Below are 13,171 nucleotides of genomic sequence, written 5' to 3'. Positions count from 1 at the left end.
ACTTACTTTATAAAGACTCAGATTAAGTTACAAATCAAAGGATGGAGAAAAAACACATTAATATTGATTTTTTTTAGAAAGATGGAATAGTTATATTAATTTCAGACAAAGCAGACTTTAGAAATTCCTTGTTTATCAAAATGAGAGGTATTTCATAATAAATAATATAGTGGTAATATTAGGAAAACATAACAATCCTAAATATGTGTAAATCTGATAAAAGAAGATTAAAGTGCAGGGCAAAAATTGACAGAACTGAAAGGAGAAATAGACATTACCACTATTATAACTGGAAACTTCCAACACCCCCTGTTAGTACTTGATAGGCCAAGCAGTCAGAAAATCATTAAGGATATAGTTGAACTAAACACTATTAATCAACTTGATCTAATTGACATTTATAAAATACTCCAACAAGAGCAGAATATACATTCTACTCAAGCTTATTACATGGAGAGTTCAACAAAACAGACCGCATTCTGTGGCATAAAATAACCTTAACATATTTAAAAGAATAAAAATCATGCAAAATATGTTCTCAGACCATAATGGAATTAAACTAGAAATCACTAACAGAAAGATAGCTGGAAAACCCCTGGAAATTAAATAATTCATACATAGGTCAAAGAAACCTTAAAATAAATTTTAAAATATTTTGAATTAAAAAAGGAAATGCAACTTATTGAAATTTGTGGGATGCAGTAAAGCAATTATTGTGGAGAAATTAATAGCACTTAAGGCATATATCAGAAAAGAAAAATGATCTAAACTCAATAAGCTAAGCTTTCATTCTAGGAAACTAGAAAGAGAAGAGCAATATAAACCTAAAGCAAGCAGACATCGTCATCACCACACCATCATCATAGCAATAATCAATGAAATTGAAAAGGAAAACAATAGAAAATGTAACAAAACCAAAATCTGGCTCTGAAAAATACCGATTAAATTTGTAAATCTCTAGCTAGGTTTACCCAGAGAGAAAACACAAATTAGTAATATAAGAAATGAAACAGGAGTACTGACCCACAGCCATTTAAAAAGCGATAAGGAATACTGTAAACAACTTTGTGCCCACCAGTATGGTAACTTAGCTGTAATGGAACAAGTCCTTGAAAAATATTAACTACCAAAACTCATACAGGAAGAAAAATATGACCTAAATAGCCCTATCTATATCTTTCAAAGAAATTGAATCAATAAGAATTAAGCTAAAAAAAAAAAAAAAAAAAAGAAAGAAAGACCGACCAGGCCCAGGTGTTTTATTAGTGAATTCTGTTAAACATCTATGGCAGAAATAATGTCAGTTCTCCACAATCTCTTCCAGAAAATTGAAGAAGAAAGGCTTCTAACCCATTTTGTGAGGCTAGCATTAGCCTATGACCAAAACTGGATGAAGCTCTCTGCTTAAGAAAACTATAAACCAATCTCTCTCATGAACATATATGTAAGTCTTCAACAAAATATTAGCAAATCCAATCCATCAATGTTTAATACACCAAACCAAGTGGGATTAGTCTAGAAACTAAAGAATGATTGAATAATTAAAACTCAATATAATGCATCATATCATCAAGCTAAAGAAAAATCCTATGATCATGTGATTGTATGGATTGATACAGCAAAACCACTTGACAAAAATCCAATACCCATTCATGATTTTTTTTTAAACTCTGAGCAAACTAATAGTACAGGGGAAGTTCCTCAATCTGATAAAGAACATCTACGCCAAACTCACAGCTAATGTGGTACTTCATGGAAAAGAGACTGGGCACTTTCCTCCTACTACTAGGAGCAAAGCATGGATGTCCTCTCTGACCACTCTTACTCAACACTATACTGCAATTCCTAGCTATCGCGAGAAGACAAAAAAAAAAAAAAAATTGATACATTACTCACTCAATTTTAAAACTTTATAATAACCATAACCAAGACAGTGTAGCACTGGAGAACGCAAAGTCACACAGATCAAATAGAACAGGGTCCAGAAAGAGATGTACAAAAATATAATCAACTGATCCTAGACAAAGGCACAAGAGCAATTCAACAAAGAAAGAAGTTTTCCAACAATACTGCAACCAGATGTCCACACAGAAAAAAAAAAATGAACATAAACATAGATCTTAAACCTTTCCAAAAATTTAAGTTAAAAATGCATCATAGGGGATTCCTGGGTGGCTCAGCGGTTTAGCGCCTGCCTTTGGCCCAGGGTGTGATCCTGGAGTCCCGGGATCGAGTCCCACGTCGGGCTCCCGGCATGGAGCCTGCTTCTCCCTCCTCCTGTGTCTCTGCCTCTCTCTCTCTCTCTCTCTCTCTAGGTCTATCATAAATAAATAAATCTTTAAAAAAAAAATAAAAATGCATCATAGATTTAAATGTAAAATGCAAACTATAAAACTATAAAACTTCTAGAAGAAAACATAGAATAAAGGACTTGTTAGATACACCACCAAAAGCAGGATCCATCAAAAAAAAAAAAAAGGTAAGTTGGACTTTATTAAAATTAAAAACTGCTCTAATGAAAGCCACATACGGGGAGAAAATATTCGCCAAACATATATCAGATAAGAGACTTGTATCTAAAATATTAAAAAAATTCTTTAAACTCAATATCTTATAAGAAAATTCAATTACAAAATGGCTAAAGATATGAACAGACATCTCATTAAAGAAGATATACACATAGCAAATAAACATCTGAAAAGATGCTGTATCACCCCACACCTGTTAGAATACCTATTATTTAAAAAAAAAAAAAAAAAAAAGGAAAAAGAAACAAATGTTGGTGAGAATGAGGAGAAAAGTACTATGCATTGGTGTAGCCACAATGGAAAACAGTATGGAAGTTCCTCAAAAAACAGAACTATCATGTGATCCAACAAGTACATTTCTGGGTATTTATCCAAAGGAAAAAAAAACAAAACAAAAAACAAAACCACTAACTCAAAAAGATATATACTCCTGCATGTTCATTGCAGCATTATTTACAATAGCCAAGATATTAGAACCAACCTAAGTGTCCATGAATGGATGAAAAAAAACAGTATATAAATACAATGGAATATTATTCAGCCATAAAAAGAATAAAAGTCTGCCATTTGCAACAGCATGGATGGACCTTTACAGCATTACACTAAATGAAACGTCAGAGAAAGATAAATCTATGTCATCTCACTTATATGTGGAATCTTAAAGAAAAAAAAAAAAAAAGAAATCTGAACTCAGAGAACAGACTGGTAGTTGCCAGAGGTTGGGGAGAAAAACTTACGTGGTGATGGATATTAAACAGACTTACCGTGGTGTTCATTTTGCAATATGTGCAAATATTGAATTGTTAGGTTGTACACTTGAAAATAATATGATGTTGTATGTTGATTACACCTCAATTAAAAAGAGGATGTTCAACATCATTTGTCACTAGGGAGTTGCAAATTAAAACAATAATGAGATACCATTATGCACCTATTAGAATAACTGGTACCCAAAACACTAACACACACCAAATGTTGGTGGGGATCTGGAAAAGGAACTCTCATTCATTGTTAGTGGGAATGAAAAACGGTATTACAGGCAATGTGGAAGACAGTTTGGCAGTTTCCAAGGAAAGCTAAACACAAGCTTCAGCAATAGCAGTCCTATAAGTACTTACCCAAATAAGCTGAAAAGTCCACACAAAAACCTGCGCACAAATGTTTATAGCAGCTTCATCCATAATTGCCCCAAACTGGAAACAACCAAGAAGTCTTTGAATAGGTGAATGGATAAGCAAACTGAGGTATTACCATACAAAGGAATATTATTTAGTGATCAAAATAAATGAGCTATGAAACCATGAAGAGACCTGGAGGGAATCATATTGCTAAGTGAAAGAAGTCAGTCTGAAAAGGATATCTACTGCATAATTCTAACTATATGACATTTTGGAAGTGAAAAATCTATAGAGACAGTAAAACTAGCAGTGGTTTCCAGAGGCTGCAGGGTAGGGGGAGGGAAGAGATGATCAAGTGGAGCATGGGGCCTAAATTTTTAGGGCAGCAAAACATTCTATATGATCCTGTAATTGCAGATAAATGTCATTATACATTTCCCAAAACCCAGAGAACTAACTACAGGATACAAAGAGTGAATCTTAATGTAAGCTATGGACTCTAGTTAATAATGTATCAATATCAGGACTTCAATCCTAACAAATGTACCCCACTGCTACAAGATGTTAACAGCAGAGTTAAAAAAATAATAATAATAATAGTGTAAACTCTGTGGGAGTAGGGGTGGAAAATATGGGAATTCTCGGTACTATCTCTGTTCTATGTTTCTATAAACCTAAACTTCTCTAAAAAATAAAATTCATTAACTTTTTAAAAAAGTACACTGTGGTCTTGCCAAATACAACTAATATTTAACATAGCTTTAAACTGAATCACAGATATGAGGAGGAGATCAATTGTAAAACTCATTAGGCTGAAACATAAAAGGAATAAACGAAGAAAAGAATTACCCTTAGTTATGCAAACTCTCTCAATTACCACCAAATGGGAGAAATCCAATTTTTTTTCAACAGATTAATATTCTAATTTATTCATTTCAATCTGTCTTAATCACACCTTGACGGATGCTTAAAAAAGTAGATGTATGCAAGTTTCTTTGTAGTATTTTCTGGGCTGTTATTTTCCTACGCCTTAATGAATTTGATGCCTTCAACTTAATTTCTATTATATAATCCACCTCCTTCAATCTATTCCGCTTTTGAGCTTTCTAATACAAGAACTGGGCAACATATACAAGCTGTGATAATGAAGGAGCCATTGCTAAATTCTTAGTCTTCAAGAAAGGTCAAATTATGCCCCTTAGTGAATTCTCAAAAAATTTCATTAATAATTCACTGATTTTTGGAACAGTCTGAAATGTCAAATGTATCATTTGTATAAAAATCAATGATTTTTACAAATTTACTATAAATAAATAAATTAAATATATTCATTTACACATTTTTTTTTTTTTTTTTTTTGTCTTTCAGAGGACCTAAATTTCATAAGGCAAGCCACAGTGATTTGTAATGGTAGCACTGGTCCAGAATCTCATGATTCTATTTCCATTCCCTTCTTTTTTGGGTCTGGCTGATGTTATTCTATTGCACTGGGAGAAATGCAGGCTTTGCAGTCAGAAAGATTTGAGTTCCAGCCCTTTCTGGCATCATTTTACTTAGCTTTTTTCCTTATCCCTAAGTGGGTTTTTTTTTTTTTTTTTAAGATTTTATTTACTCATTCACAAGAGACAGAAAGAGAGAGAGAGAGAGAGGCAGAGACACAGAAGGAGAAGCAGGCTCCATGCAGGGAGCCCGACGCCGGACTCGATCCCGGGTCTCTAGGATCAGGCCCTGGCTGAAGGCGGCGCTAAACTGGTGTGCCACCCGGGCTGCCCTAAGTGGGGTTTTAACTAAACCTTTATCCTATGGTATTTATGACGATGAAATGAGAGAAAATGATAAGTTTCTAGCATTAAGTATGCTATAACAATAATTAGTCCTAGTTTTCCTTATCTTCTCATCTATAGACCTGGCCAAACAAAGTCATATTCTTCCTTCATCTAAACTTTTATCATTCTTCCATTTGGCTGATCCATGCAAAATCCCAGCTTCCTTAGCAATGCATTCCTCCTGGAAACCATCTGGTATTTCTCCACAACTGAAGTTCTGAAACACACGATCCCACTTTCTGCAGCCTCTTCTACTTACAGCCTTCCCTCCCTTATTCTCTGGACTCTAGCTCCAGGGCCTTACACCACCCTACCTCCCATTTTTCTTTCAAATCTAATAGCTTTTCCTAGTTTCACTCAGAAGTCTTTAACCAGCCTCAATTCTAGGGTGCATGCCTTGAACTACTACTTTGTCCATCTGTAAATACCAGCCCACAAAATCTAATCTTGAGCTAGAGCAACTATTTTTCCCACAAGCATCTTACAACTGAGCAGTAACAAAAATCACGCAACTGAGTAAACTAGTACCCACCATACACTCAGGGTACCTCACCTTTCAGAAAGGCTCTGAATGTTATATGACAACTCACACTGGTTCCTGATCCAATCTGCTTCCTCTCCCTTTCCTTTCACTGACCGTTGCACAACTTTCTCAATCTCTTCAAACCTCTTATACTTTATTTTCAGCCCACAGTAAAATATAAGACACACTGAAGCATATTTCTCGTGTTTAGAACTCTCCAATCTCTTAGAGCCAGAGCCTAAGCCCTTACAATCATCTACGGTGCCTCACGTAATTTCCTCCCTTTTCTTCTCTGAATACATCACATCCCTTACTCTTTCTTCTCCTCACTCTGCTCCAGCCACACTGCCCCCGCCCCCTCGCAGCTCTTCCCACATGTTAAAGGGGGTACTGTAAGAATTCTGCACTGGCTGTTCCCTCTGCTTGGAACAGTCTTTCTCAGGATTCTGGCTAATTCTTTCACTCCCTGAGTCTGTTTTCAAACAGCATCCATTCCATGAGGCATGCCCTGACTATCCAATTTAAAATTAAAACGCCACCCCAATCCTCCCTTCCCTTACCAACATTCCAATCTTCCCTATCTTATTGTTTCTTTTTTCATAGCACTTATCTTCTAACATCCAATTTAATTCACTTATGTTTACTACTTAATGGCCCCACAAGACAGACGAAGATATACCCCCCCCTTCCCTTTAAAAATGAGCCTAAGTCATTAGGAGTAAATTTTCTCACCTTCAGCCTTCCCCCTTCCAAAGTTACCTGCGTCCACACCCAACTCAGAATCCCTTAACTCCTTCCTCAGAAAAGAAACTGAATCCTCCCTCTGTGTTCTAGATCTAACCTCCTCCTGTCTTTTCCAAGACTCTGCTCAATCATATTTTCCTTGTATTTTTCTCCTTCCTGTACTTCAACCACCCTCTCCTCTGGCTTCTTTCCTTCAGCATGTAAGATATGTCATTAAGAAAACAGGTCTCTCTGTGTTATCTACTCAATTTCCTACTATCCTCACTGTACTTAAGGATCCTTAGTTCAGTGGCAGCAGTTTCTGCTGTAATTTCTGACCCACAGAGAAGAGCAATCACAAAGTTCTTCATGGATGATGGGGCTCCCCTCATAAATTTTTTTCTCACTGTCAGGGTGAAAGGTATCTCATCCAGACCCTCCCAGAATGGGTAAATTGGTCTTACATGGTAAAGCCACTCTACCATTCCAATCTCCCTAGGCCTCTGGATTCCTTCCTCTAGTATACAAGGCAAGTCTGGTATTTTAACTTCATGTAGCATGGGTCCCCTTTTGGTCCATGTTTTAGCCAACTAAACTGTCAGAAGCCCTTCTTAACTCTCTCAAGCTGTAACAGTGAATCCAGAATCTTAGCTTAGTGGTCCCTATATCAATAAATTTGGCCTGGTCCAACTTTATGTTCCTTCTATCATTATCCCACACTTTAATATCCAATCCCAGAAAAATTCCCCAGAATCCTATGTGTATAATATTAATGTGGTTTTTAGAGTGCAACACACCTCCTCATGGGATACACTTTGTAGCTTCTTTTTGAGGGCTTCCTAGGACTTGAGTCTAGCAGCAGGGAAGTGTAGTAGGGTAGTTCCTAAGGAGAACCAGCTATCTTGCAAGGCAAATACCTCATGAAGGCCATTACAGGTACCTCACACAAAGCAGGGTTCAATTCTCAAAAAGGAGTGGAAAGGCTGCTTTTACTGGCAAAGACAATGGATTGAAATTTAGGGGTTCAGTACCCCCATTCCAAATTTGAAGATTGCATTCCTTCTCAATCAATGCCCTCATTTTAATACCAGGTACTCTGTTAGATGGGGAATTCATTTTACATTGTAATTGAGCCATTTTGCAGGATAAGACTCTAGGCTTGGTTTCCAGCAGTCTCAGCTCTGCATCTACAGGAGATGAGTTTCTTTAGGGCAGACATAAAAACTTTCAGGTTATTTACACAGAGCTTGAGCTGCGAATCTGAAGACCTGAGCTCATCTTTTTCTTTCCTCTTTCGCCAGCACAGTTAGCAGCCAGCAGTCAACAGCCAGTCTCATACTTGTTAATTTGACCAAAAATGTTTTAAGTCATCAAATATGTGATCATCCCATCCAGAACCTTAAGATGGTAATGTTCTGCGCTCTGTATGTCTCTATTGCCACATCACATCATGGGCTACCAGTGCCCTTGTTACCACTGGAAATAGTCCTTAGTGCCTTTACATCTAACCTGATTAGGGAACCAATTCCAAGAACACCACAGCCAATTCAAAAAACTCATCTTTAAGAATCTGTTCCTCTAGAACCACTCTCAGTGCCAAATTCTGAATCAGACAAGTTTCTCCAGGGATACAAAACCAACAGGAAATAATACATAAATATATCTCTATCTATCTGTCTTTAGGTTTATTTATATTTGGTGAATGGATATTTATTTCTAAGTATTAGAAATCTATTATTAGATTATTCACCTAAGTAAATACAGATTTATTTTAAGGAATTGGCTCACAAAATTATGGGGGCCAGCAACTCTGAAATGTGTAGGGCATATTTGCAGATTAGAAACTGGCAGAAATCAATGCTGTAGTCTTGAGGAAGAAGTTTTTCTTCTTGAGACCCCTCAGTTTAAAATTCAGGCCTTCGATTGATCGGACGAGGCCCACTCACATTATTGAGGGTACAATCCTTTACTTAAAGTCAGTTGATTACAGATGTTGACCACATGTTAAAATACCACCACAACACCTAGATTAGTGTTTGATTAAATGGATAGTTCAGCATACTCAAGTTGACATATAAAACTAACCAATCACACAAAATGAAATTAGATTTCTCAACCAAATCTTACTTTCAACTATACCAAAAACATTCAGAACAAGAATATCTTATGTGCTCCAAAAAGGCAATAAAATTTAAGCAGGACCACTCTGCTGAATGGACTGGCACAACAGTCCCTCCGCAAGCTTGGAGAAACAAACCCTCCATAAGCCACCTCTCTCCCACCTCCAAGGACACTGTGCTTAGGAAGCTGCAAGACTCTACCTACATTTAAAAAATTTTTATGCTTCAAAAATGTGATCTCCAACTGCATAACAGAAATTACACTTTAAGATTATACTTCTGTGTGCTGTCCCTTTGGAAACTAAGGACTTAAAAGGAGGCACGGTATCTACTGAATCTGTTGCTTACCTTTACTTTAACTAGAGAACTTGCAAGTTACTACTCCATTTTCTGTTACTGACAAAAATACAATCCAAACCAGGAGAATCCAAAGCAGGCAGGGTGAGTAATGAGCCAAATAACCAAAGTAGTACAAAAAGAAATCTTATACATGGATTGAAATAAACCCTATATGTCCCTTAAAAAAAAAATTTTTTTTTAAAGCTTTTCTTGGCAACTCATTCAATCAATAAGCACCCAGCTATGCCAGGCACTATTCAAAGCACTCAGGTTAAATCACTGAACAAAATGATGATCTTTGCCTTGTTGCAGCTCATATTCTAGTGAGATAACATTGAGTTATTTTTTCTCTAAATATAATAACCCATGCAATTATATATATAACCCAGCTGCATGACTTTGGCCAGATTACTCAAGCCTCATTTGAAAAAAAAAAAAAAAAAAAAAAAAAAACCTACCCCCCCCCCCCCCCCCCCACTGGATTACTAAGAACTAAATCAGTTCAAATATGTATAGAACTTAGTCTGGCACATAGAAGCTACCAAAATATTAACTATTATTTTAATGCAACTTTCAGAAAACCAGATATTACTCAGGCAATAATGGGGGAAAATAACACCAACAGTAGTTTTAAAGCATTTTTATCTGGCCATTCACTCCTTCCTTACCACTGCATTCAAGAGTTCTCCTATTCTCCACTCAATTTGCATGATGATTTTCAGTGAAGATTGATAAAAATCATAAAACACGATCTCTATATATCCCATGCAAGACATATATTCATGGTGGAGTTTGTGCAAACTCATAGTTAAGAGGCTTTTAATCTAATGAAAAAATGTCTTTAGAAGTCAAAGTTAGATTCATTTTCCCTAAAATTACAACAGCACTTATCTCTAGGAACTTGAGCATCAGAACCAGCAACATGGGCTGTCCTCGCCTCGTTCTAAGGGGTGGGTATGTACACAGCACACCAGTCCTAGGGCCTATACTTTCATAGTTGTCCATCCTCAAGAACGGACACTCTCAACACCGCTCACGCACATAATAAAGAATCCAAGTGCAGGCATCTGAAACCGAGAGCTCGTCCTCATTTGTTAAAAATAGGCCTCGTCCTGGTCCAGGAATGGCTGGCTCACCGCGGGCCAACCACGCAGCAACGCTGATGCCCACCGTGCAGACGGGGCTCCACTGTAAAGTACTCGCCGCAAACCTGGCCGCCTCCAACGCCAAGTCCCATTACCTAACTACCTCCGGGCAAGTAGGCCAGGAGATCACGTCTTCAAGACTGCTTCTCGGGGGATCGATCTGGGAAAGGATTCAAGGTGAACCGCAAATCTAATCACACTGCTTTTATGCCCTCAAGGTGCAGACGCGCTCAGGCCAAACAGCGTTAAAACACACATGCATCAAGAGCCCCAGTTCACAGGGAGTTTTGACCCGACGTCTCAGGAGGGAAGACCTGAGCCAGGGAGCTTCCGACTTTCAGGACAGGGGTGCCTTGGGCTGTAGCGGAGCCCTGGGAGACCTAGGAGACCTGGGAGATCTGGAAGACCTGGGAGATCTGGGAAAACTGGGAAACCTGAGAGATCTAGGAGATCTGGGAGACCTGGGAGAACTGAGAGATCTAGATCTGGAAGACCTGGGAGATCTACATCTGGGAGACCTGAAAAATCTAGATCTGGGAGATCTAGGAGATCTGGGAGACCTGAGAGATCTAGGAGATCTGGGAGATCTAGGAGACCTGGGAGATCCCAGGAGATCTGAGAGATCTAGGAGATCTGGGAGACCTGAGAGATCTAGGAGATCTGGGAGATCTAGGAGACCTGGGAGATCCCGGGAGATCTGAGAGATCTAGGAGATCTGGGAGACCTGAGAGACCTAGGAGTTCTGGGCGACCTGGGAGATCTGGGAGACCTGGGAGACCTCGGTGACCTGGGAGATCTAGGAGACCTGGGAGATCCAAGAGATCTGGGAGACCTGGGAGACCTAGGAGACCTGGGAGACCTGGGAAATCTAGGAGATCCCGGCAGATCTGAGAGATCTAGGAGACCAGGAGATCTGGGAGACCTGAGAGATCTGGAGATCTGGGAGACCTGAGAGACCTAGGAGATCTGGGCGACCTGGGAGATCTAGGAGACCTGGGAGACCTCCGTGACCTGGGAGATCTAGGAGACCTGGGAGATCCAAGAGATCTGGGAGACCTGGGAGACCCCAGGAGACCTGAGATCTAGGAGATCTGGGAGATCTGGGAGACCCGGGAGATCTAGGAGACCTGGGAGACCCCGGGAGATCTGAGAGATCTAGGAGACCTAGGAGATCTGGGAGACCTGAGAGACCTGGGAGATCTGGGCGACCTGGGAGATCTAGGAGACCTGGGAGATCTAGGAGATCTGGGAGATCTGGGAGACCCGGGAGATCTAGGAGACCTGGGAGACCCCGGGAGATCTAGGAGATCAGGGAGATCCCGGGAGATCTGAGAGATCTAGGAGACCTAGGAGATCTGGGAGACCTGAGAGACCTGGGAGATCAGGGCGAACTGGGAGATCCAAGAGACTGGGAGATCCAAGAGATTTGGGAGACCCCGAGAGATCTAGGAGACCTGGGAGACCCCGGAGATCCGGGAGACCCGGGAGGCCTGCGGACGTGCGGAGTCAGGCGGTCCGTCCCGTCCCCGCGGGCCGTGCCCGGCATCCCCCGGCATCCCCCGGCATCCCCGGAGGCCGCAGGGACGAGCCAGGGCCCGCCGCCTTCGAGGACGACTCCACGGCGCGGCTCCCCGGCCCCTCGGCAGCCGTGCTCCGACGGAGAGCAGAGCGGAGGGAGGCCCGGACCGGAGCCGGCTCCAGTCCCCCAGGCCCCGCTCGGTCAGACGAGGGCGGGGGCTGCGGGGCGCGCGTGGCGGACCCCGGCCGGGGAGGGGGGGCGGGGGCGGGGGCGGCGGGGGCGCGCCCCGCGGGCAGGTGCCTGACCCCTCCCGCAGCTGTCGGCGCTCCGGGGCCCAGGCTACCTCTCAGGAGGCTGACGCCCCGCCGGGTCCCGTCCTGCCGCACGGGCCGAAAGGCAGGTCTCCGAAGCCGCGGCGGAGTCACCGGGACAGTGACCCGGTCGAGCGCGGGTCAGGGCGCCGGAAGCCACGGGGCCACCCCTCGCCGGCCCTCCCCGGCCTCCGCGGCCGCCCGCCCTCCCGCCGCGCCCACCAACGGCGTGCGTGCGGCGGCCCATGCGGCACCGCGCGCCCTCGCCAGGCCCCGCGCGCGGCACCACGGGACTCGTAGTTCCGGCGCGAGGCTCGCGCGGCGCTCGCTCCACCGGCCGGCGACCGCGGCGTCCCGGCGCCGACCCCGCCCCGGAAGTGGCGTCACAGCACGCGCGCGGCGCGGCCGGCCGCTTCCGCAAACAGAGCCGTGGCCGCCTGCGTGGGTGAGTGAGTGCGGCGCCCGGCGCTACGGCCGCTCTTTGTTTCCAGCCGCCCCGCGGCCGCCGCGGCCCCGGGGCCCCTCACTCTCGCGACGGGCCTCGCACGCGGACGGGGCGGTCCGGGGCGGGCGGGGGGCGGCGGGGCCCGGGGGCGGCGGGCGGCGGGCGGCGGGGGGGAGGGGCGGCGCAGGTGCAGCCCCGCGAGGCCGGGCCCGTGACCTCGGGGTGCTCCGGGCGGCCGTCCGCTCGGCCCAACGGGGTCGCCCTGGGCCGCGGGGCGTCGCGGAGCCCGGGCCGCTCGGGTCGCTGCGGCCGCGGCTCCCGGAGACGGCGCCTCCGCCTCGCGCGCTCCTCCGACCCCGCTCTCCCCGGCTGGTGGCGTCGCCCTCGCCGCCTGCGCCCGGGCCCGCAGCTGCGATCCCCGGGGCCCCCCGCTGCCCGCCGCTTCCCGCCCGGAGCCCCGTAACGTTCCGGTCATGAATTTGCTGAATCTCCCCAGGCTTCGGGCTCCGGGCTCCCCCTTCTACGTTTGGTTCCGATAACACAGCCTCACGCCTTAAAACTGCTGTCTAGGGTG

At 43.4% G+C, this 13,171-nt stretch overlaps 2 protein-coding genes across 4 annotated transcripts in view; one reads left to right on the top strand and one right to left on the bottom strand.

The window, feature by feature from the left end:
• Window positions 1-12,387, bottom strand: part of FAM210A (family with sequence similarity 210 member A) — a 29,710-nt gene extending 17,323 nt beyond the window's left edge. Inside the window, exon 1 of the mRNA XM_025422271.3 lies at window positions 12,185-12,387. The gene's annotated coding sequence lies outside the window, so the exon portion shown is untranslated. The remainder of the gene's footprint in view (window positions 1-12,184) is intronic.
• Window positions 12,388-12,491: 104 nt separating this feature from the next.
• RNMT (RNA guanine-7 methyltransferase) overlaps window positions 12,492-13,171 on the top strand; it is a 33,946-nt gene continuing 33,266 nt past the window's right edge. The window contains exon 1 of one of the 3 annotated variants that reach the window (XM_025422267.3): window positions 12,492-12,597. The gene's annotated coding sequence lies outside the window, so the exon portion shown is untranslated. Of the gene's footprint in view, window positions 12,598-12,978; window positions 13,169-13,171 lie in introns of those variants that run through there. The other 2 variants (XM_049112789.1, XM_025422268.3) reach the window with 2 other exon arrangements.

This window comes from Canis lupus, chromosome 1, assembly GCF_003254725.2.
Source record: "Canis lupus dingo isolate Sandy chromosome 1, ASM325472v2, whole genome shotgun sequence".
NCBI lineage: Eukaryota > Metazoa > Chordata > Mammalia > Carnivora > Canidae > Canis > Canis lupus.
This window is presented reverse-complemented; position numbering and strand designations above follow the sequence as displayed.